Raw genomic sequence first — 26,128 nt, 5'->3', positions numbered from 1 at the left:
ACTTCATCAAGATGAAAAGCTTCTGCACAGTAAAGAAAACAATCAGCAAACTTAAAAGGCAACCTATGGAATAGGAGAAGATATTTGTGAATGACATATCAGATAAAGGGCTAGTATTCAAAAAGTTCTATAAAGAACTTATCAAACTACCCCAAAAACAAAAACCCAGTCAAAAAATGGGCAGAAGACATGGCTAACAGACACATGAGACAGACAAATGGCTAACAGACACATGAGAAAATGCTCAACATCACTCATCATCAGGGTAATTAACAACTCAGGAAACAATGGGTGTTGGTGAGATACAGAGAAAGGGGAACCCTCTTCTACTATTGACTGGACTACAAACTGGTGTAGCCACTCTGGAAAACAGTATGGAGGCTCCTTATAAAGTCAAAAATAGAACTACCCTATGACCCAGCAATTGTACTTATGATATTTATCCATATTTATTATGGTATTTATCCAAAGGATACAAAAATAGTGATTGAAAAGGACACCTGCACCACGATGCTTTTATCAGCAATGTCCAAGAGCCAAAACATGGAAAGAGCCTAAATGTCCATTGACAGATGAACAGATAAAGAAGATGTGATTATTATATACGATAGAATATCACTCAGCCATCAAAAAGAATGAAATCTAGGGGCGCCTGGGTGGCTCAGTGGGTTAAGCCTCTGCTTTTGGCTCAGGTGATGATCTCAGGGTCCTGGTATCGAGTCCCGCATGGGGCTCTCTGCTCAGCAGGGAGCCTGCTTCCTCCTCTCTCCCTCTCTCTGCCTGCCTCTCTGCCTACTTGTGATCTCTCTCTCTGTCAAATAAATAAATAAAATATTTTTTTAAAAAAAGAATGAAATCTTTCCATTTGCAACAACATGGATAAGACTAGAATGTACTATGCTAAGTAAAATAAATCAGCTAGGGCGCCTGGGTGGCTCAGTGGGTTAAAGCCTCTGCCTTCGGCTCAGGTCATGATCCCAGGGTCCTGGGATCGAGCCCCGCATCAGGCTCTCTGCTCCGCGGGGAGCCTGCTTCCTCCTCTCTCTCTGCCAGCCTCTCTGCCTAGTTGTGATTTCTCTCTGTCAAATAAATAAAATATTTAAAAAAATAAGTCAGCTAGAAAAAGACCAAATACAATATGATTTCAGTCATATGTGAAATTTAAGAAACAAAACTAATGATCATAGGGGAAAGGAAGGAAAAATAAGATACAAGAAAAACAGAAGGAGGCAAATCACAAGAGGCTCTTTACTAGAGAGAACAAACAGGGTTGCTGGAGGGGAGGTGGGTGGGGTGCAGGGATAACTGGGTGATGCGGATTAAGGAGGGCACGTGATGTAATGAGCACTGGCTGTTACATGCAACTGATGAATCACTAAATACTACCTCTGAAACTACTAATACACTATATGTTAACGAACTTAAATTTAAATAAAATCTTAAAAGAAGAAGAAGAACAACAACAACAACACAGAGGTGAGAAGCCAAAGACAAGGACTGGAGCAAAGCAGCAGACAAGGCAGTAATGCATGCACAGGCCCAGGGAGTAAGCTGTCCAGGTCTGAACCCCGCCTCTGGGGCATGGTCACAAGCTGTGACTTAGATGAATTACTTCACTTTCCAATGCCCAGCCTCCTCATTAGTGAAATAAGACAAAAAGTAGGAGCTCCTTCAAAGGTAATTTTGGAGATCATGTAAAGCACCTAGAACAGTACCTAGCAAATGTTTAATAGAGTCCTAGATCAGGCATCTCTTAGCTAGGTGCCCAATTTGAGTTCGTTATTTAACTTCTTTGCATCTCAATTTCTTGCCTTTACATGAGGATAAGAAAAGTAGCACCAATTTCATATGGTTGCTGAGGATTAAACAAAATAATATATGTAACTTGCCTTGTATATCATATATAGAGAGCTTGGTATATGTAGGATTTCGACAAAATGGTAGTTTTTTCTTAAAGTTATTTCTTTTGAACTCCATTACGCCTTATTTATATCTCTGTTCTGGAATATATCAAATTACATTATATAAGTCTAGACTGAGAACTCTTTGAGAACAAGAACTTTGTCATTATTCTTCTGAAAAAGGGGAAAACCGGTTCAACTGGCCATACGATGTGAGGGGGGGGGTTGAAAATTGAAACAGAAACCACGACTTGCAAAATTGTACTATGACTCACGAAAATAGAAAAATTGTACCAAACCATGACACGCAAGACAAACTAAGTTCAGACTCTTTAACACCAGCCCATTCAGACCCACGGTTGTTCTAAAGAAGACCACAGACAAACCGGTCTAAGAGTAGTTCCCCACAAAGCCCAATGTCCTAAAGACCACTGACTGTTTCAGCAACTTCGCACTTCATAAATTCTAACGTCCAGCCAAGACCATTCTCTGACTAACGCCAGTTTTACAAACTCTGTAGATAATTCTTCCTTAAAATCCACCTCCACCCTGTTGAAAGGCCCCCAAACCTTCCACGGCATATGCTCTCCCTTGCAGCCTCAAGCTAATAAACAAACCGAAGTCTATTTGACTACGGTGTGTCCCTGGTAGTCTTTGTTTGGTGGACTCCAACACACCTTAGCATGCCAAGGACTTGGCACGGCACCTGGTACAGAGCAGGCATTCCATCAATTGTGTCTTGAACAAAAGAAGGCAGTAATGAGACTCTTGCTTTTATAAGTTAAGGGTTCAGAAGATAGTTCTAAACAGAGCATTTCAAAAATATTAGGAGCCACGTCAAGCAGCCTCGAGGGGATGATGTATATAATTTTCCAAGCTACAGATCTTAATGAGCCATCGCTGAAAATATGTAATCAGCAATGCTGGTTAGAAGCCAGTCTTGCTGCTGTGCTCTTACACACATAAAGCATCATCCCTGCTCAATAGAAAACGATAAATTAATCAAGGACACGAAGTGAACAGACAAGTGGACATGGTCTGTGTTCCTACAGTACCAGGCACAGGGCCTTGCCCACAGCAGTTGCTCACGGAAATTTATTCATTGGTTACTGACAGGCATTTTACTCTGCAGGTGATAAGTGGCTGAGAGTTTCTATGCAGAGGCAGAACCTGATAAATATGATGGTCTAGGAAGCTTCCTTTCCAGGAGCAAGTTAATACTATGAGCCGGCAGCCTTGCCGAAGGTTATCAAAATAACCAGGGGATTAGGAAGGTCCTTGCCCATTGAGATAACAGTGGAAAGGATCTCTTTTGCAAAGCTTAACACCATGGTGACTAGCTGATTTTGAGGGAGCGTGGAAGGTACCAGAGTTAAAGAAAGATGCATCAATGTTTACCACCACGGGATCATTGGAAAACGATCCTGACAGAGACAGAAATAGCTGTGAGGATGGAAGTGACCTTGATATCTGTGCTAATGCCTGTTACTACGGGTTCAAATTCTTCAAGTAAATAGCATGGCCTTGCACTAACCACTTCCTACCTGCTCCACCACCTTGCACAGGTCACATCAATAAGGGCAAATACATCTTTGTACCCACTTAGAGTAACTATCAGCAGCTCATTGATTCTAACTACTCAGAGCGATGACATTCCCTTCGTAAGGCATGATCGACAGATCTTTTTTTCTTTAGTTTTGCTCAAAATGGCAATTAAACTCCTTTAAGCTATGAAAGACCCTTGAACTTAAAGCCAATCGACTTCTAGAATGAACAGCTTATGATGATTTTTTTTAACCTTTTTCTTTAACATCTTCATAATTTAAACAGATCAGCCACTGGCCGAAGACAAAACCAGGCCAGACATTTTTTGAAGCTAAGGAAACAGGAAACAGTTGAGACTGATACCAGCAACTAATTAACCAAGATATATAAGTAAATACTATTCTCAAAGAGCATGATTTTATTTTTTTCTGGAGCCTTTTAGATAAAGGTAGCCCTGCCAAGAATCCATCACAGATTTGGAAAGAAAAGGTGGGGTTATATAGAAAAAAAAAATTACAGTGACTAGAGGAGACTGATAGGCTGTCACTGCATCACATTTAAAAGATTTGATATGAAGCATTAAAGAGAAATAGCCCACAAGGAAAAGGAAAATCAAATATGAATTTCTTTTCCCAATAACGCAATTTTCTGGGCACTGCTGACGTGTCACTCACTAAAAACCCTCAGCTAAAGAAAACATTTTCAGGTCCTTTTTCTGAAATTGCTGCAACCAGTCTATTTTCAGCTCTCTGAGCCTCCCAGAAAAAAAATCCTTAAATGATCTTGGGTCCAGGTTTAGTTTAAGCTGCCAGAAGCTTTTAAGATGGTTTTGCTACTGGATTTATTAAACAATTGAAAATCTAAAAAAAAAGAATGTTTTGCTACTTTGCTTTTACTTTCAACTCATGTTCCGACTGAAGGTATGTATGGGCTAGAGTGAATGCTTTCCCCCCCCAAAATGAGTCTTTCTGCCACTTGGTTATCTGGGTCTGTTCTCATTAAATAATTCATGCACAAGTAATCAATGAACAACTGGAAATGATTATTTGGTGATTACAGTTAGCGGCAACAGAAACAAGACATTGAAACAATAAAAGCATAGAGTAGTCTCCCTTTATCTGTCGGGACCATGTTCCAAGGCCCTCAGTGGATGCCTGAAACTGCAAGCAGTACAAACCCTACATATACCATGTTTTTTCCTGCACATACACACCTATGATCAAGTTCAATTTATAAACTAGGCACAGTAAGAGATTAACAACAATAACTAATAATAAAATAGAACAATTATAATAATATACTGCAGTATAAGCTACGTGAACGTCGTCTCCCAAACTACGTTACTGGACTCATCCTTCTTGTGATGATGTGAGATGACAGAATGTCTGCGTGATGAGAGGAAGTGACAGGAACGACACAGGCATTGTGATGCACTACCTGATATTCAGAAAGAACATACACCATCAGCCTGTGGACCACAGTTGACAGCAGGACACTGAAACCATGGAAAGCAAAATCACGGATCAGAGGGAACTACTGTACCTGTTAAAATGACCATTTCTAACTCTGAAAATGGCAGTTGGGACAACCAATAACACGAGTTATGCTGGTCACCCTCCATCAGGACCCCTGGAGGTCAAAATGAGGCTCCCACTATGTTAAAGGTCAACATGTTTCTCACCACATAGTGAGGCTAAGAAAACTTTAGAAAACAGTCGTTATGTGCTAAAACTTCAGAACAAGCAAGGGGAGTAGTAAGTTTGTGAAGTGCTAAGAGTGGCTTTACAGAAAATTATTTTGTTCATTAATTTGATGCATCTACTTTTCATTTTCTCCAAACCTAATGTTACAAGTAATCATTTTGGGGCTCAATGGCAATGGACCGTTTTGCTAGTTATTCCCCACTCCCCTCTCCCCCTTCAATACCCCCACCCATACTCCACCTCTCCTGCCCAGGGCCAGAGGGCAGGAGGGTTGTGATCACCTAGACTCCCTGGGCCTCTAGCTTCCTGTTGGGTTTGACTAGTGGGGGGCACCAGTCAAATATGGAAAGGTAGGAGGAAAGCAGTGTGGTGCTATTTTCCCTATGTTTTACTACAGTGTCCAGCAAGAGTTCTCTCCCTTTGCAGCTTTGGCTTCTGTTGAGTGACCCTTCCTCCATAATTACAGTCCCCACCGGACTCCACCATCTGTTCCTCTTGTCCCTTCAGCCTGGGCAATGGCATCCCCTTTGCTGTTAGTTCCTGGGAGCTGAACCACCCCTTGTTTTTCCTATAACATAGCCCACAGGTTTGCAACAGCCCTGTCATTAAACTCTCTTCATTCAAACCCTCGGAGGTAAATTCTGTTTCCTGCCAAGATCCCAGTGCAGCCACTGTGCTAAATAAATACAGAAGTGTTTGTGTCCTGGCTGAGGATGGTGAGCAAATACAAAAGAAGACCCGTATCTGTGAAAAACATGCGTGAGCAGAACAAACCTCTACCCAGCTGTCTACTGGGGCAAACAATGATTTAATGTCAAGCTTAATGTCAAAACCAGCACCATATACCTAATAGTCCTCCTTTCTAACTTCTCCTTTTCTGAAATGAGGGGGGAAAATATAACATTTTCATCTTCACCATCAAAATATTCCTACTGGATAAATCCTAGGAAAGCCAGTTCGGAAGACTAGAGATTCTCCATAAGCCACATGGGTGCTTGAAAAAGATGAGCTTTTATTCCATTCCTGTTCTTTTGCAATTAGAAAAAGAACATTGTCTGAATTTTTCCCTTGGGTGCCCAGCATTCAATTCACTATAGTGTAGAAAAGGTGATGATAATGCCTTTCAAACACTAAGGTCAATTAACAAAATAGAAAAAAAATTTAAAGCACTGTTTTATCCAAATCGTACAAGGTGGTGTATGACACTCAAAATCCATTATCTGTTCTAAGACTATATCTCAGATGGCACTTCTTTTTCTTCAGTCTGGATATTCCTTTATTTAGCTGGATACTACCATCCTCTTTATCTCATTAACCCAGCAAAGGGGTATTTGTTGAATTTGCAACAAGTTGATAAACTATACAGTTTCCAAGACTAAATGTCATGTTTTTACTGGATCCTCTTTTTTTTTTTTACTTTTATTAAGCTACGGGTTCCTAATGACATAAGAACTATGGATTAATAAGCAGAGCAGACATTTTAACTCAGGCATAGTGAACTAATCAGGTCATCTCTTCTGCATTTTGCTTTACACAGTACTGGTTCTCACTTCCACCTCTCTCTAAATCCATTCTGCACCCATTCTCCACCCATCGTCCCTCCTCTGTGCCCAAGAACGATGTTGCCCATCCTTGTGGAGTTCTGCCAATGGGAGATACGAGCAAGAGACCAAGGCAGAGTTGAGAAAGACCCGGATGTCCCTGCTCCATGTCCTCTGCATGTTGGAATCCCACAGCTCTGGCAGTGGCAGGCTCTCCAATGCATACCCTGACCACAGCTCCACCTGAGCAGGCCCTGCTCTTCTTGGCCCCATCCCAAAGACAGTAGAAGCTTCTCATTACTAAGCATTCCTGGTTGTCTTAATATCCCTTATATGTTCCTTCCACACTGTCTACACCTCTGTAAATAGTACTTTTGCTCAATTCTCTTCAGAGTCCTGCAGTGTGTGCCTTCTGTTTTCTGCTGGGTCCCTGACCAACAGGCACATGACTTGGAAGGAAAAGCACAAGGTTTCCTCAGGCAGGGGGAGGTCCCCCAATCCACATTCCCTACTCCCCCCTACCCATCCCCACCACACGCTTCTGAACCCCAGGATTAAAGATGCAGATCTGAGGAGAAGCTGGGAAACCATCACAGATCCAAGGAGACAAAGGAGGTAGGAAGACAAAATGGAACATGGAATGGAATGTCCTAGACTGAAGAGGAAAAGGATGTTAGTGTAAAAACTGGTAAAATTGGGATAAAGTCTGTAACTTAGTATTATTGCTGGTATTAATTTCTTAATTTTGACAAATATATTCTGGTTACTTAAGAAGTTAACATTAGGGAAAGCCAGGTGAAGGAAATAAAAGAAATTTCTGTACTATCTTGGCAACTTTTCTATGAATATAAAAATTATTCCAAAAGAACATGTTTATTGAAAGGAAAAAAAAAAAAAAAAAAGCAGATTCCCAGACCCTGTACCAGACCTCTGAATCACAATTTCAGTAGCAGGTACTTAAGCAGGTGGTTTGAGGACTGAACCTTGAAAGCAGCACCCCTAAAGAACTTGGAAACTATTAGTTCTGGTTGAGATAAGGATGAAAAGAATTGTTTGCTGATGCTAAATTACAGCATAATTACTTGACTATTTAAAGAAGAGAGCAAATTGAAGCTTTGTCAAAGTTCACCTTCTATCCCAGTTAATCAGAATGATTCATCCCTCGACCAATCTCTGCATGTAGTTTCTGGCATAAAAACACTTGAAAAGGTACAGGTAATTATAGAACCAAACAAAGAAAGTGACAGTAGTTCTTCTACTTCCTCCTCCCTCTGAGATCAAGGTTTTTTTTTGCAATGTATGTCCTTTCTATTTCTCCCAACCAAGTTTCCAAGAGGGCAGGGCCTACCAAACAGACCGTGAATGGTCTTCTTCATCTCTCCCATGGTGGGCTTCTCCAAGTTGATTTTAAGCTCTTCTAGGCAGGGCCTATAACTACAGCGTCTTCTGTGTTTTTCTACAGCTCAGTTCAATATCCTTCACCCATTACACTCGTGGACTTCCCCACTCATCCACATCACTATTTATTTTAGAGAGCCTGTGATTCTTATATTCGACATTTTCTACGCCATTGGGGTTTGTAAGACGGGGACAGGTAGAGGCGAAAATGTTAATTATGTTCTTATGACTTGTTAATTCGCAAAAATGTTAATCAAGTCCCTACTATGTGCAGGCACTATTCGAGGCCCTGGAAATCTAACAATGAATAAAATAATTTCCACCTTCAGGGACCTTGAAGTCAAATCAGGGGCACAGATGATGAAACAGATAAGTTCCAAACAAGCCATGGGTTCTCCTTTCCCATCCTCACGCTTCACCCACTATGACAGGGCAAATGGAATCTGACTTAGGAACAGGAAGAACTGATTTTAAAGGAGACATACTCTTTCTCACTTTCAATCCCCTCATTCAAAAAAAAAGATGGGAATTAAAGAAAAAATCTCTCTGCTGTGAAGTGTGTAAACCTGGCGATTCACAGGCCTGTACCCCTGGGGCTAATAATATATAATATGTTTATAAAAAAAATAAAAAAAATTTTTAAAATCTCTCTTTGCCTTATAAGGGTTGTTACATAGCTCAAATAACAACGGACGTATATGGGCTCTGAATATTGCAACGTGTTACAAAAAATGTCAAGCAATGCAAACTAATGACTTAAATAGTCCCTGTCTACTAACTCTAAGGCAAAAAGATAGTGGTTCCGTGGCCTTTCCATTAACCAGAAATTTCAGACAATAAGATTTTATAAAAAGCAATCCTTTCAAAGATCTAAACTCTGCTGCTTTGGAGTTAGTGATTAGTGAGAATTAGATTAACATCAAAGAACTGTATCAGAGCAGAGAAGTCTCCTGTGCAGAAAGCAGGCCTGCCATTCTATTCATGGTAGACCCATTTTTGCTTCACTCTCCCTGAACAAACAGGAGGGCTCAGTTACTTCGATGCTTCTCTAAAATTGAAAGGGGTTTCTCAGCCAGAGCCATTCACATTTCTATTTTACTCAAAAAGAAGCTTCCAGATCAGCGACGAAAGAAAATCTGCTAAAGTCGGTGCGAGCACATATAACCTGTGAGCAGTTTACAGCAGATAGCTTATAAAAGATTATGCTTGAGAGAAGTTTTGAAAATCAGATTTGCTCTTGCTGATAAATATAGTGTCTATTCTCAGCTTCTAAGGTAGAAAGTGTTCCGCTGGAGCAGTTTACCATCTTTTTCTCTGCCCGGAGAAGTCGATGAGCTTCTAAGGGCTCTCTGAATACCATGGTAACCGCATGATTCTGATCAAGTCTGTGGCGTCTAGGGTACAGGTTAAGGAACCTTACAATGCTACCTAGGAAAATCTGCATTAGAGACACTGCTGGTGTGTTTGAACTGGACATCTGACACATCGCGGCAGGTGCACATATGGCTGAGAGCCCGCGCTGCGTCCCAGTACTGGACCAGCATGCGGGAAACCCTGTGACTAGAGGACACCATTGCAAAGGACTCACAGTGGGCGCAGCAAGCTCATTATAAAATTTACAAGCGTATATAGGACTATCTCGTAAAGTTTTAGCTTTTATTCCAAGTTGGAATTTTATTCTCTAGCTTTTGCTGTGACTTCAGATGTGGAAGTCTTTCATGGGGATGACTTCAACTAAATAGAAACTGAAGAAGTAGTTAAACGTTGAGCGGGGGGACAGTAAGAAGATCAGAAAGGAGCTGAAGTCATTCCTGTGGGGCTTCAAATGCACTTAGCCGGAGAAATCATGAAAAGGAAAATGAAAACTATTGGCCTATATAAAGAAACAGCATTTTTGGCTTTACTGGTGAGGCAAAATCACATCCGGCACGTGGCACTCGCTGAAGTCTACCTAGACTGTCTCCCTGGTGATGCTTTCCCTTCCCCCAACAGGAATGAACAAATAGCAGATGACAACAGACTTCCTCACTGTAGCACACGTGTGCGTGCTCACGCCCTCAGATTAGACCAGGAATCCCTTGGGGGCTCCCCAGAGACATAAACCAATGAGCACTTCAATCATTTCCATATGTGTGAAAGAAATTTGATCACTAACCCCAACGGATCTTCACAAAACCCATGAGTGAGCTGAATTTCTTTAGGAAATATTTAGGAAGCACAGGCTAGAGCATCAGAATGAACCAAGAGCTAAAAGAGACATAAAAGAAACACCAGGCCGGGCCCCGTTTTACCCTTTGGTTGAAGAGATAAGACAGACTTGCAGGAAATAGGTAGCATTTTGCTCTATCTCTCCTACCCCTTAATACTCACCATGTCTTTGTTGACCTCATGGAGTCCTTCCGTCTACCCACCGTGTCCATTAATCACTTCTTCCACCTTCACCATCCTTCCCGTCCTCTCCACCTACACACACCCCTTGGGCTCCTTTCCTTCTGGGAATAATCTGAGGCTTATGATCTCTCCATAGAACCCTCAATATGCTTGTCCCCTTCTCTTTTTAACCCTGGATTCATCCTGTATTCTGTGTTCTCTGCTCCAACGCTCAACACTCCTAGAGAAAAACCACATAACCACATACATTGTTTGAGGAAGCCATGCAGAAAGGACTACTGGAGAATGTTAGTTTCCCAATTAGAAGGTAAGTTCTTTGAAGGAAGGAGGTATGTCTCATGCTGTTCTGGGAAGCCTGAGGACACCCTATCAGACTTAATAATCCTTACTGCAAAGCAGTTAATACCAAAACCAAAAACTTAGGGGAAAAAATACAGTCCATACTCATTAGACAGATAAACTGATTTTTTTTAAATTTTCACACATGGTTTATGTGAAAATAAACACAGCTATTCCAAAATAAAGCATTCAGTAACGTAGCTTTAGAAGGTAGTCATATTTAAAAAACAGCTGGTAAAAGTTATTCTGTGGATTCCAGTTAGTCTGTGAAGAGTTACAAAGCTCTTCAAACTTATTTTATGATTCAGAATAGTTTCTAACGTAAGCACATTCTTCTTGCTAATTAAAGCAATGTAGTTAAGATCTCACTACCGCTCTCATACTACATGGAAACCACCTCTAAAACTTCACCAAATAGGAGCCATTCTTGGTCATATCTGTATTTCTCCAGGGAAAAAAATGGAAGCATCTTTCCATGTCAACCAGAAAGGTAAATATCAAAGGAATCCTGAACTATCTTATTGCAGGGAGAAGAGAGCCAGGATGCCATCCAGGGCAAGAGCCACTGTAGGCATTAAGTTTCCGTGTGACCCCAACATGGGGCATGAACATGGCGTACTTGAACCCACACTGGAAACATAAAATGTTCTCCCCTCACACCAGTGGCAAAGCTGACTCAGAGTTGGGTAGGGGGTCACTGCTTGGCCAAGCCAACTACACTGCAGGCCACGACCCTCATACCCAGCTTGCAGGAAGAAACCCAAATGTTGCCTGATTCTCTTAACAAATGTAATAATATCCGACAAGAGACTCAGTGGACAGCACGCGATGTCATTTCCTCTAATTAAGGAATGCTCAAGAGAAACCAAAATAGCCACAAAGCACTGTCAGCAAAGTAATCAGCAGCGACAATTAGCTGCCCGCTCACAAGCCTGAGCTGAGCCTTGTGCAGGGAGCTGGGCTTGTTGTGGGTTTCCAAATTGGCCTGACAGCAGGGGCCAAAGATGATAAGGCTTCGGAGAGGGGCCAGAGCCTGCTGCACACCAGTGGGTGAGGGGAGTAGTAGCAGCTTGTGTGTTGGTTGGTGGCTTGCTATGTGCGGTGGAGGGGACCCTAGGAAGAATCCTATGGGGGTTTCCAAAGTAGCTTGGAAGTCTGCTGGCTACAGCCCATGCTGCATTCTCCACGAATCACCCTTCTCTACCTGGGACAATGCTACCCAGTCTTTACAACGTATACACAGTTCGTCTGCACCTTCTTTGTGAGGAATTCACAACTTCAGCACGTGCAAACTCTCCCTTTTCTCAACTCCCATAGCCAATGACTGACTATACTACAAGGTCATTAACAGCAGGAGTTGAGAAATGTATATAAAGAAACAAATATAACACAACAGCATCATGCTACTGAATTATACAGAGAGAGAGTGTATATGTGTGTAACACACACATATGTATATAACAATTAGCAGGAGGAACACCATGCTCTCCTTCCCAGGGCACATAAGACCAAACCCTTTGTCTTCTTTAAACTACTGGAAGGTGACTGCTTCCCTTTGCTTTATCCCTTCACCCCTCCTCCAGGAAGTGACTTCTCAAGGGGCTGAGACTGAGGGAAAGGACTTGGAGGTCTGGGCACCCTCCCTTCTACTTCTGGCCTTAGCAGTATTTATTTTTCTTTCCCATGAATGACTATTTCAGCAGCAAAAGTAATAGGAGGCCTGATAACCGCTGACCGTGACCATAATTTAAGCTCCGTCTCCAATCCAGCATCCCTGGGAATAAAGCCGATGTTTAGTTCCCTGTCTGGAGTCTGCATTCAGTTCCCCACCCATAGCAAACCCAGCAGCAATGTGCCCGACTCCAAAGATCCATTTCCCAGACTCCCTTGCAGCTAAGGGTAACCACTGACATTAAAGCAGAATTTAGTGGCCTCGGGCAACTGAGACTACTCTTTGCCTGGCTTGGCTCAGCAAGGAGGCATGACCTTGTGCCTTTCTCTGTCTACATGCTGAGAACACACACATGATGGTCCCACATTGAAAAAGATATGTTAAAGCAATGTAATAATATCACCAGAACTCTCTGACTTCATGTCAGAGACATGGAAAGACAAGGAAAGGGAAAAGGAAAGCAGGCACTATATTCTAGTGATCATGGCTGGCTTTTTTACGGTATCGAAGGAAAGAGGACAACTTCAGAATTGGGATAAGTGTAAAATTAACTTTTATAGAAAGTTGAGGAGAAATAAAGAAAATCAGAATTCTGGCAGCATATTCCCATCATTTCATCACAAGGTACTCAAAGTTGGGAAGATTTGAAAGCTGAGGGTTCTTGGTAAGGACCTTCACAGAGGGTGGGTCCTTGCTGGAACCCTTCAGGCCAGGTTTTGAAGCATCAATAGAGGCTTCATGCAGGAACTTCTTTCTTAAACTGAAGAGAAGAAGGCCAAAGTCCCCCTCTGAGGCCAGCTTCATAGGTCTAAGAAATACCTTTATAAGAAGAAGCAACAGAAAAATCCCCGCTACAAGAAAAAGTCAAGGTTTTTGAGTGCTAGGAACCAAAACTCAAAAAAGCTTTTAAAAAATAAGATTTAAGTATGTGTATCAAGGATCATTGTTCAATTAAATTCAGTAACTTAATTAGAAAATTCATTTAAATGCCTTAATTTTATGCACTATGTCCCAGTTTATTCTTAAGGTAGGATTACCTTCACAATATTTTGACTTAATCTCATTATTAAAAGCACAGTTGGCTAAAAGGGAAAAGAAACAGCGATTTTGTAAAACAACCAAAGATCCCGGGGCATAAAAAGCCCTCCGAATCTTGTTAAAACGTAGGTTCTGATTCATGGGGTCTGAATGGGATGTGCACTCCGTATTTCTAACCGGTTCTCAGGGGCTGCCGCTGCTCCCGCTGGTCCCCGGACCACCCCTGGAGTAGCAAGGGTGCAGAGGCTTAAACATATCCAAGCTGTAAGTCGATGTGACTGTGCCTGGCATGCTGGGGAATCAAGATGCGTCTGGAATCGTGACACTGCACTCCTAAGTGCCGTGGCCATCTGGTCTTCTTCAGGACACTGTACTTCACACCCCTTTTCTGAGACACCGCAAACCTCCGCAGCGCCTGCTTGCAGTCTCTTTCTTGTTTTCTTTTCCCGGGGCTCCCTTTCTCCTCTCCTTCTCATGAAGGCAATGAGGGCAGGGAGAGGCCAGAATCAAGCTATTCTATTGTGCAGTTCCTGACCCCGTAGGCAGTTACTTCCTGAGAAAAAAAAAAGAAGAATGCCAACGCAAGAGAAGAATAAAATTTAAAGCCTCTTAGTTTTCCCATTAAGTTTTAGATTGTGGTTTTATTGCCTTCTTTTGATTCGGCTTTCATCCATTTTGGACTGGCATTTTGATTTACAACCCAAACCCTCTGGTTTTAAGAGACCAGAGACTCTTAAAAAGCTACAACATCATTCTGCATCCACTGAAGATACACAAAGCCACAGAAAAAGCTGTCTAATCAACAGAAGCATAACTTGCCCTGAGCCGGTCAGAGAGCTTAAGGTCACAAGACAACCAGGTGAACTAATTTAGAGAACAGCATGGATCTCCAAGGCAGATGGGACACCCAGACTGTGACCTTTGACAGAGGATCATAGGAAGGAGTGGCCATCATAAATGCAGGGAAGAAGAAAACAGCCACCATATTGATGACTCCTATGGGGCTGGTGTGTACTAGCCTGACAGTATGGAATCCTCGAGTGCCTCTCTCCAGCTTCTTTCCCCATAGGTTTCCAGTGCTACTCCTGAGAAGGATTGTCAGGGACTGAAGAGTGATCCTTTAGAAGGGCACAGGCCAGAAACCCGTCCACTTCCCACAATTCTATTCCACATTAAGCAAGAGCTTTAAGCCACAGGGAGAGGAGCATAAAACCATCCCACTCCCAAGATTCAAGGAAAGATCCACTGATTCTTGAGAAGGGCAGAAGCAAAAGCTATCTACCCTGATGGAAAGACAACAAACTCTCGGACCCAGAGTCCGGTAACGACACAAAGAAGAGGTCTGCTAGCTACACCCCCACCAGGAAAGGGCAGGAAACTCTCTCTTCCCAAGATACCCGCAGACACAAGGCAGAGATGGACCACCAGGAAGAGGAGCAGGAACAGGGACAAAGACCAGGTCCTGAGGTGTAGACACACAAGGCCTGCCCAAGACTGAGGCTGGACCAGGAAAACGGACAACTCCACCACCACAGTCCCTGCATTACTCTGAGCACAGGGCAAGAGTGGTCTGCTTCTAGATGAGCACCAAGGTGGAGAGAGATCCCTTCAGCGGAGAAGGTGTGGCCGGTCTGCTGAAAGCTGAGGATAGAGTTTGAACAGTGAGAAAGACCCTCTGGCACACCGTCCACACTAAGCACAAGGTAACTACGGCTACCACTGAAGAATGCTGGCATCTGGTGGGCTGAGGGTAACTCCAGCAGCCAGGAGCCCAGTCCTACCCTACTAACTCCCTACTAACTACTTACTGATCTTGTCATCTGCTAACAAGATTAACACGACCCCTCACATCGATCACCTTACAAAAGAAGAAGTATGCCATTTCTGGACAGCAATATTATTTACTACTTTTCTAAAAGCAATGTCCAACATTCAACCAAAATTATGACATATTTTTAAACCTAAGGAAAATCAACCCACTGTCAAGACAGAGCAACTAGACAGAGATTTTAATATAGCTATGATTAATATGTAAAAGGTGCTCATGGAAAAGAAGAATAAATGCAAGAAAAGATGGAAAAAATCAGGAGAGACATGGAAACTATAGGAAACAAAGAGAAATTCTAGAAATAAAAAATGCCTATTAGAAGTAAAGGTTTCATTTGATAGGACACATTTAAAGAATCAGTAAACTTGCAGATTGATCAATAGAAATTATCTAAAGAGAAAGGAGAATTTTTTTTAAGTATCCAAGAGCTATAGAGCAATATCAGATAGTCTGATATGCATGTAATTAGAGCACCAGAGAGAGAGAGAAAGAGTGCCAAGGTAATTAAAGAGGACAAAGTATAGCTTTTTTAACACATAGTGCTGGAAAATCTAGATGTCCATATAAAAAAAGTGAACTGTGATTTTTACCTCACACCAGATACAAAAATTACCTCAAAATATATCATCTAACTAAATGTAAAATTTAAAACTATATAATTTCTACCAAAAAAAGTACATATTTATAGTCCTGGTTTTAGGAAGGATTTCTTAGGACACAAAACTGATACTCAAAAAAGAAAAAAATTGATAAGCTGAACTTCATGAAAATTAAAAAGTTCTGTCCTTTTAATGACACTTTTAAGAATATGAAAAAAAAAAGCCACAGATTGGGAAAAGGTATTTGCAAGCACATATTTGATAAAGGGCTGGTATCCCCAATATATTCAATTATAGATGTATAACAGAAAGATAGGTAATATAAGTTTAAAAATGGGTGAATGATTTGAAAAGACACTTCACCAAAGATGATATACAGATGGTAATGAAACATGTGAAAAGGTGCTTAACATATAAGGGAAATGGAAATGAAAGCTACAATGAGGCACCACTGTATACCAACTCAAATTCCTAAAATTACAAAGACTGATTAATACCAAGTGCTGGGAGGCTGTGGAGCAAATAACACGTTAATATATTGCTGACTGGAATGCAAAATGACACAGTCACTTTTGAAACAGCCAGAGGGACTGTTCTCAAATAATATTAAACATACAATTGCCATACTTACCTTATGACCCAATAATCTGACTTCTAGTTACTTAACCAAGAAAAGTGAAAACATAAATCTATACAAAGACCCATTAACTAATGACCACAGTAGCTTTATTCAGATAGCCAAAAACTGTAAATAACCCAAGTGTTCATCAATTGGTGAATGGATAAACACATTGTGGTACATCCACACAGTGGAATTCAACTCAGCAATAAAAAAGAACAAACTACCGATACAGGCAAAAACACGTATGAATCTCAAAATCCTACGCTAAGTGAAAGAAGTCTGAAATGAAGTCTATATACTCTATGACTTCATTTACATATTATGAAAAAAGAAAAATTCTGGGACAGAAATCAGATCAGTAGTTGTCAAGGGCAGCAAGTAGGGAAAGTAGATCTACTATGAACAACGCTCTTCCAGGTGTAGAAGACTGTGGTGGTGGCTGTGGTTGTGGTTACATGACTGTATACATTTGTTGAAACTTATCAAACCATAAATTTCAACAGAGTGAATTTTACCATGTGTTAATATCTCCTCAGGAAGCCTAACCAAAATAAATAAATAGATAAATAGTACTTTGGCCAAAGGATGGTGCTTGGTCAAGTGTGTATCCACATGGAAAAAGTTAATCCTGACCCTCTACTTCACATGATACACAATAAAATCAATTTCAGATGTATTATAGATCAAAATGTAAAAGTAGAATGATATAGCTCTCAGAAGGAAATGGAAAACATCTTTCTGATCTTGGAATAAGGCCAAGATTTCTTAAACAGGACACAATAGTGCCAACCACAAAGGAAAACAAAAAACAAAAAAACAAATAATTTGTACTATTTTAAAGCAATTTCTGTTCATTAAAAAGAGAGTGAAAGATAAACCACAGGAAAAAGAGGAGATATTTACAACACATATATACTAGCAAAAGCTCAAATCCAGAATACATATTATTAAAAATGTCTACAATTAAAAAAAAAGATAATTCAATAAGACAACTCAATTTTTTTTTAAAAACCTGAGTAATCACCTCAATTGTTTTTAAGATTTGAAAAGGACTTTCATAAAACAAGATATATGAACAGTCAATTTACATATGAAAATGTACTTCACTTCACTGGTCTATAGGGAAATACAAATTAAAACTACAATATGATATTACACACCCACCAGTAGAGCTTAAATAAAAAGCAACCAACCAAACTAACAAAAACAGAAAATACCTTGTATTGGGAAAATATGGAAAACCAGAACTATCACATATTCCTGATTGGCATGTAAATTTTTAAATCAATGCAACAATTTTGAAAAATTCTTTGATAGAGTCTGCTAACGCTGAACATATACCTACTCCAAGACCCAGAAATTCCCCTCCTGCAAACAAAGCCAACAGAAATGTGTGTATGTAGCCAAAACCACAACTCAGCAAAACTGACTCAAGAAGAAATAGAAAATCTAAGTCAGAAATCAAAACAGTAGGTGAAAATTCTTCCCTCAAGGAAAACACCACACTCAAACTGTTTTGGTGTCAAGTTTCATCACACATCCAAGTAGCCAGTAATTCTAGTATTTTGAAAACCATTCCTGATACTGAAAATACTAGACAGGAAAATTTTAGCCAATCTCAGGAGTATAGTTTAGCAAACTACATCTCACTGAGTACAGAAAAGATATGTATCATTAGCAACGCAAGATAGCTTAACATTAGAAAATCAATTAATGGAGGAGGGGGGCTAAATTACCATGAACAAAATTTTTATCAAAGGATAAAAATCACTTGGTCACTTCAGTAGATTACAAAAACATTCAATAAAATTCAATGTACAGGTGAACTAATTTACTTTTAACAAACCACGAGTAGGAAAGAAACTTCTTAATCTGATAAAGAATACTGGTAAAGTACAACCATCAAATGATTTACCATAATTGATTTGATATAATTTAACTACTGTTGGATGTTTAGATTCTCTCCTTTTTGTTTCATTCAGCTACTGTAATTTATGCTGCTATAAGCACCTTTGTGCATGTTGATAAAATTGCCAGACCTCTCCGTGCTTCTACTTCCTCATGTACAAGATGGAAATAAGGCAACGCCCATAGCAAGGGCTATTGCAAGGATTAAATAAGATGTTGAATTTAGGTCTTAGGGAGTCTTGGGAGAGAAGCGTGGCTTATAAATCTGAAAGCTCTTCTTCTATATTTACCTGGTGGCAGATTTCTCAAAGCACGCTGTAGGCTCAAGTCAGAAGAAGTCGCTCTGTCAAAAACAAAGAAAGTTATTGTGTTAGGTTATCAGGAACTAAGGATATAATATCTGAGGAATGCAACCAATGATGGGAACTATCGCTTACTCCAGGATTCCCCTGCATCATTTAAAAACTTCTGCCCACCCCAATTTCCTTCCCTCGAATCAAGAGAGGATGGCTACTACCACGCTCTTGTCATCTGCTCTTGACCTACAGCCTTTCATTTTTGCATGGCAATCAGAATGGCAATTCCAAAGTTTGAGGACACAGCCTACGCTCCTCCTGAAACCCCTTCCATAACTTCCTCTTACACTTGGGCAACCTTCTTGTCATGTTCTATAGAGCCCTTCATCATCTGAGGCCCACCTATGTCTCTAGCTTTGTTTCTCATCTCCAGACCACTATCCGTGCTCCAGGTACCCTATACCTCCTTCAGCTTCTCCCTCCTTGCCACTTTCCTGCTTTCATACACCATGTTCTCTCCCTCTGCCAAGATTATCGCCCCTCCCACTCACCTCCACTTGACTATTTCCTACTTGTCCTTCCATTCTCCACTCAGCTGTCACTTCCTCAGTCAGCCATCTGTTCCCCTTGACCATCTTAAGTTCCTCTATTTACACTTCCAAAGAAGCCAGCATTTTTCTGTAACATCATGCATGCAACTCATAATTCAGTAGACCTTGTCTTCCCTGGGAGCCCAGGGATCATGACTGTTTTGTTCACAGCTATTTCCTTATGCCTCGCCCAGCCCTGGTCTCACAGTAAAACTTAATAAATATTTATACAGTAAAAGAATTTCTAAACCCATTCCTCACTCCTTAGCTTTCTAACTCATCTTTTGATTCATGCTGCTCATTTAACAGACTTCCTACTTTCCTACCACATATCATTGGTAAGATTCTCTGATGGTAAGAGACAGTGCTATTTTATATAACAACAAGGAAGGAAGAAAATCAGCTGCACATTAAACTGTGATACACTACAATTTAGGACTTTTATTTCATACTTATTGAAAGAGCCCTACTGGACTTATGCAACTTGTGGACTTATGGACTTATGCAAGGCCTGGGTTTAACATATCCTTAAAAGAGGAAAAAGTGAGTGGAATAAATTGGTTAGGGATGCAAATTTACTTTGGTTTAGGTATTCACATTCAGAAGCCACTCTTTGACTCACATTTGACAAATATCCAGGGAGTGCATTTTCCCACATAACAGCGTCCTCGCTGCCACTAAGAGCTTTAGTAATGCAGCACATCCTAAAAGAGTGCTCAAGGATTGTATTCGGGATTGTCTTCAAAGCTTCCGATGCTTATCCACAAGCGCTGGCAAGATCATCTCACTAACAGACGGCAGAAGACTGCAGTCAACACCTGGGACTTACATTCCTCTCTCAGACGGTCATCAAATCGCTTTGCTGACTGAAGCAATAAGGGTTCAGTGTTGTCTCGCTACCGGAACGACCAAGTTCCCACACGCCCGGGCAATGCAGCTACAGCACAACCACCACCTGACTAGCTGCAACAAAAGATGCTTCCGGTTGTAGGCACGTTCTGGGATCAGAGTACCAAAATGTGAGAAAGATAAAACTTGAGAATCAATGAAATATGAGAAGTTTAAAAAGACTCTTCAGAGAACTCAGGAAAGTTCTTAAAAGGAAGAATGCAAATTCATTCTCTCTCTTTCTGTCTCTCTCTCTCTTTTCTGTGCGCACACACACACACACACACACACACACACACACACAGAGTCAAAAGTATGACCAGAAATTCTGAGTGGTCACACACCGAAGTAAGGAGATGAGGGCTCTAGGCACTGGGCTAAAGGGGCGGGGGATAAATTTAGTCCCCCTCCTCCAGCCAGACCCTGGCCCAGGGGCTTCCACCCTGGAGCAAGAAGGTATTTCCTGACTTTCCACTAGCCCAGGCACATCCTCATGGACAGGGTCCTCCCCAAGGTATGTCTTCTCTCTAATGACTTTTTAACATATTTAAATACCTCTTCCCCTTCCTCTTCTTCTTCTTCTATTTTTTGTGCTTCTTATTCTGTGTGTATGATTAAAAAATACAAAAGAGTAATCTACCCACTTGGACTTTTAGCTATATAATACAGTGTTGTTAACTATAGGCACAATGTGGTACAGCAGATCTCTAGAACTTGTCCATCTTGTATAATTGAAACTTACATTCATTGAACAGCAACTTTCCTTTTTCACCTCCCTGAGCCCCTGGCAGCCATCACTCTACCTTCTGCTCTGTGAGTGTGACTACTTCAGACACTTCTTACAAGTGGAATCATGAAGGACTGGCTGGCTTATCCATGCTGTTGCAAACGACAGGATTTCCTTCTTTTTTCAGGCTGAATACTATTCCATTGTCTGAATACACCACGTAAAATACCATTTTTAAGAACATCATTTTTAAGTAAAAGGAAAATTCTTAGAAATGTGCCATCACATTAGAGCAGAGCAAACTACAGTCCCCTCATCCGCAGTCCAGCATTCCAGGGTCTTGGAGTCTCAATTTACGAATGCTCAACCACGGCAGGGAAAAGGAGCGGAGAAGAGATATTGCCGGAAAAGCCAGTAGGCCTCTCTGTGCATCAGTTTCCTCATCTGTAAAACAGTTATATTCAGGGTCCCAGAAAGAAAGAGATTACAACTCAAATAGGAGTTTTAATGAAGGGGATTATTTACAAGGCATGGACAGGGTTAAGGAAACTGCCAAGGAATGGTGAAGCAGGTACCTCCTAGCGGCCAAATCCAGGGAGAAGCCACAGGCCAGATGAGCCCATCGATGTGATCCTTGGAGATCACGGTCCCAGGGCTTGGAACAATGTGGAAGAGGAGGAAGACTAGATCTGGGAAGATAGGGAAGACCCAGCACACAACATCTCTGAGTTCCCATAAAATTCCAATATTCTATGACTCTTTTGGTACAGATTTAAGCTTTGCAAGAAAAAAAAAACTCTGTTTACTCTAAGGATTTGAGGATAATCCACCAGGATGCATTTTTCTCATCATTCTGTGTGCTCAGCTAACAGCACTCATTTGTTGCTCTTGGAGACAGCTCAGGTTGAGAACACTGCACTTAAGCGGTCCCTCTTTGCCTTTAACTGAGCTCTTACAAAGGTGGCAGGATTCTGCTTTGAGCTAGTAATTGATGTTTCCCCCTCCCTGTATTACCCCCCGAAACCCTCCCCTTTTCCAGAAAGAGGATCCTAGGGTGTCCACCACCTCACAGAAGAGATGCTCAGGCAGGAGCAGAGAAAAAGGTTTTGGCTTTTGAAACCCCAGCACTTAGTCTCAGAACACAGACAATAAAGCCAGAGCAAGGCTTAGCACCTACTCTCCCATGTGCCCCGCCCAACCCCACACCCAGATGATTATTTTGTTGGGGGAACGTGTAGAAAGGACTGAACAGACATTACATTGTTTCACGAGCACAAGGCTCCCAAATTCTTTCCCCACAAGCCGAGACAGTAAACAGCAAGTTTCCTTCTTCTTCCTCAAACTCGTTTTCAAGTCTCCCATGCGCTCCCTGTGTGGGCCCTGCTCCAGGGACCACCTCGCCTACCCCATGCCCGCCCTCCAGTGGCAGCAAAGTCTACAGGCCTCAGGAGTCACAGGGGTGCTCAGTCCTAGGACACTTGTGTGAGATTTTTAATTTCAAGAATCAAGGATCTTTTCAAAAGTTTCATTTTGATAAATGGTTGCTTCTGGAGAAGTTCCTAGTATCATCCGTTCCAAGGGCTCACGCAAAGGGGCCAACCAGTTTCTAGCAACTCTCCTTTCCTGAACTTGGAGGCAATGCCATGCTCAAAGCGCATGGGGTTTGGCTGTAACTGTTCTGCAGACATCCAGCGGGGCGGCGCGGGCCATTAGAGAGATGTCCTGTAGGGCTGTGAAAGCTCTCTCAGAAGAGAGGGGAGTCACACTGGGTTAGAATGAAAACCCATTCGGGAAAAAAACAAAAATAAGCGTGCTGAGTAAAACATCGTTTCTCCTTTCAAGGGAGATAGGTTTTTTCCAAGTGGCTTCATAATGCGAAAAAACACTAACTTTTGGCAAAAAACTAATAAGAAGAGGGAGGCTGCCATTCTGCCCATTTGGAAGGGGGAGTCTAGCGGGGCTGGAGAGTTCAACAATTATCTGGATGACTGTGGCCAAATTCTTTAACCTCTCTGTGTCTCATTTTTCTCATGTGCGAAAATGCCACAGTTCAGATTAAGATAGTTATTGAGGTCCCTTCCAACTCTAAGAATATATGACTTTCAAGCAGGAAAGGAACTTTCCAGTTCAGAGTCCAAGGATTTGCAATTGAAAAATGAAGCCAAGAAAGAAGAAAGAACTGCCATTATCAGCCAGTGGGGCTGTAGTCTGACAAATAACAGAAAAGAAAAGTTCTATGGATCCTGTCACTCGACATGTTATAGCTGCGTTCCCATCCTGGATGATACCACACGAAGGGGCCATTCCATGCATCTCAAGAATGCCCCGACCATATTAGGAATTCTCCTAAGTGGCTCCTCTGTGACATTACACAGTGCTGGTCCTGACATGGCCATTTCAGTCAGCTTCGACTGAATTCTAGATGAAAATATTACAGTTGGATGATCTGTCAAGTGCTAAGTCTAATCCCTGCAGCTCTTTTTCCAGAGTCCTTAAAAAGAAGAATGCCAGATGTTATATTTGTATATTTAATGGGAAGCTGAATGGGAAGAAAACAAAACGCAGCAAGCTTAGTGGTAATATTTAACTGTTTTTGAAAACCCACCATCTAAACATACCAAAAATAACATATTTTTCAAAACGGTGACAAAGTCAAATATCTCTCAAATACAAAAAAATAAGTCTGTCATGAGCCATTTGGAATAAAGCAATTGTTGGTTGTAAACTGCAAGTTCTCCTTTATAAGTAGTTTGCATGCTTCCAACTCTCTCAGTAAATACCATGTTAATACATCAAAAATATTCAGAGAGAATTTCATCAGTGTCAGAAGACACTAACTAATCAGTTACTTGGGTAACAACAGGCTGATCTCCCATAAGCACTAGCACTTATCAGGGATAAATATCTCATCCTCTATTGCCCCAAACTGCTCCCCTCTTGCTATCCCTTTCCACTTACCACACAAGCCAGGAACCTGAACATTATTTAACACTCCTCCTCTCATCAATAACCAAATTCTATAGATTGTGCCTGCTGAGCATCTCGGTCCCCTGTTCTCTATCCTTATTGCCACTGCCTAGATCAAGCCTTAATCCCCACGTACTAGACAGTTTCAAGGTCTTTTAGCCTTCAATGACTTCAATTGATTCATCCATCCTTGATATTTATCTTTTCCAAATACATATTTGATATGTCATTCCCCTAATCATACTCACTCTTTAATGGGATACTTATGGGAAGAATTTAAATTTCAACATGGTGTCCCTCCTCATACCCCATGTTTCAGCCTTGTCACACTGTTTACAGTTTTCCACTGAGTGATATCCAGGTCTCTGTGTTCTCTAACCAACCAACCCCTCCTCATCCCACCTCCAAAAGCATCCATCTAACAACTCTGGTTTTTCAAGATGGAAACTCCTCCCTGGGCCAAGGCAGTCTGTCCCCTGCCTCTCCCTTCACTTGACACTACCCTCCTTCTGCACTGCTCAGCCCCAGCCGTACCAGCCCTCTGGAGGGTCTGCTTCCCTCCTCCGGGCAGCCATTTGCACATGCAGTATACCCTTATCTAACTACTCTACACTTGCCTAACTTGAACTCATTCTTTGGGTTTCAAGTTCAATGTGATTCTCTCTGAGAGACCTTCCTTGACCTCCCAAAAGAAAATCTTGTTCTTCTGCTACATACTTTGTAGGCTACTATTTTTTTCCCTTATTGCACTTAATCATAGCTGATGGTTATGTTTATTATCGCAGTTCTTACCACTGTGAAGTAGAGATGGTCAGGCCCAAAATTTATTCCCAGGGGCTACCACAGTGCCTAGCACATAAAAATGTTTTTCAACCAATTCACAGTACTGCCAGCTTCACTTACTTTGCAAAAGTTCCTCCCATTCCTCTCCAAGCCTCCATAGCTTCAAGCTGCTGGGTTGGATGGGCTATCAGGAGGATCCCTGGCCTTTCTAAAGGCTTAGGGCCAACTTCCAAACCACCTACCTTTCCCCCCACCTCTCCTTGACCCCAGCCCATTAACTCATCTCAGATTCTTCATCACTCAATTGTAAAAAGCAAGAAGCAGACTTGGCAAAGATGGAAATTTCTTTAGAGAATTGGAGAGAAAGAAGAAACTGAGTAGGGAAAATCAAAATTCTCTGAGGAAGAGATGGAGGAGGATTTCAAATACTGCATGTTAATAGTATGTGTTGCTTACACGCACATACATACACACACACACAGAGGCAGAGAGACTGCAAGACCAAAAGAGGTAGAAGAGATATGATGGATCAAATGGCTTCTGGATCCAAAACCTGCTTAAAAACATTTCAATATGGGCTGTATATTAGGTGATTTGGGAATTATTGTTAATTGTCTTGGGTATAATTGTGACACTGTAGTTACATAGAATAACGTCCCTATTCTCAGGAGAAGCTTGTGGAAGTATCTAAGAGTGGAGTATCATGATGTTCTTAACCTATATTCAAGGGGGTCAGGAAAAGAATGTGGACATTTATAGATCAAATGTCTATTTATAGATCTAATGTCTTGCTTAAACACAAACCTAGTCCAGTGTGTGTATCTATGGAACAAGCAAGAGAGAGAAAGCACACAGAGCGAAATGAAAAATTGTGACTATGTACTATTCTGTCAACTCTTCTGTAGGTTAATTTTAAAAATAAAAAAGAATGAAAAATAAATAAGTAATAAGTAAGGAAATAAAGTCCCTTGTATGTGTGCACTGAATATTCTCTTTTGAAGCTCTAACTACATTGACCTAAGGGGGAACAATGCCCACAGCCCGTCATACAGAAAGGAATTGTTCATTAACCCCTCAGGGAACCCAGCCTTCTTATGGAAGAGTAATAGCCTCTGGGCAGTACCAGTAGGAGGACAGGCCTGGGAGGGATCAAACTAATCTCTTCAGCATTTCCTGATGGCTTCAGCACAATGGCCCCGGCACAAGGCAGTCTCATTTCTGCAAAATTTCTTTTTTTTTTTTTTAATTTATTTGAGAGAGAGAATGAGAGAACATGAGAGGGGGGAGGGTCAGAGTGAGAAAAAGACTCCCCGCTGAGCAGGGAGCCTGATGTGGGACTTAGTCCTGGGACTCCAGGATCATAACCTGAGCCAAAGGCAGTCACTTAACCAA

The 26,128-nt window shown here is 41.4% G+C and overlaps 1 protein-coding gene across 3 annotated transcripts in view; it reads right to left on the bottom strand.

The window, feature by feature from the left end:
* NCALD (neurocalcin delta) overlaps positions 1 to 26,128 on the bottom strand; it is a 371,716-nt gene that overhangs the window by 243,585 nt on the left and 102,003 nt on the right. For all 3 annotated transcript variants that reach the window (XM_046016599.1, XM_046016614.1, XM_046016629.1), the window contains one exon: positions 18,776 to 18,828. The gene's annotated coding sequence lies outside the window, so the exon portion shown is untranslated. Of the gene's footprint in view, positions 1 to 18,775; positions 18,829 to 26,128 lie in introns of those variants that run through there.

The sequence above is a fragment of the Meles meles genome, chromosome 1 (assembly GCF_922984935.1).
Source record: "Meles meles chromosome 1, mMelMel3.1 paternal haplotype, whole genome shotgun sequence".
Taxonomy (NCBI): Eukaryota; Metazoa; Chordata; class Mammalia; order Carnivora; family Mustelidae; genus Meles; species Meles meles.
Note: the sequence above shows the minus strand (reverse complement) of the source record. Positions and strands in the feature narration are given on the sequence as shown.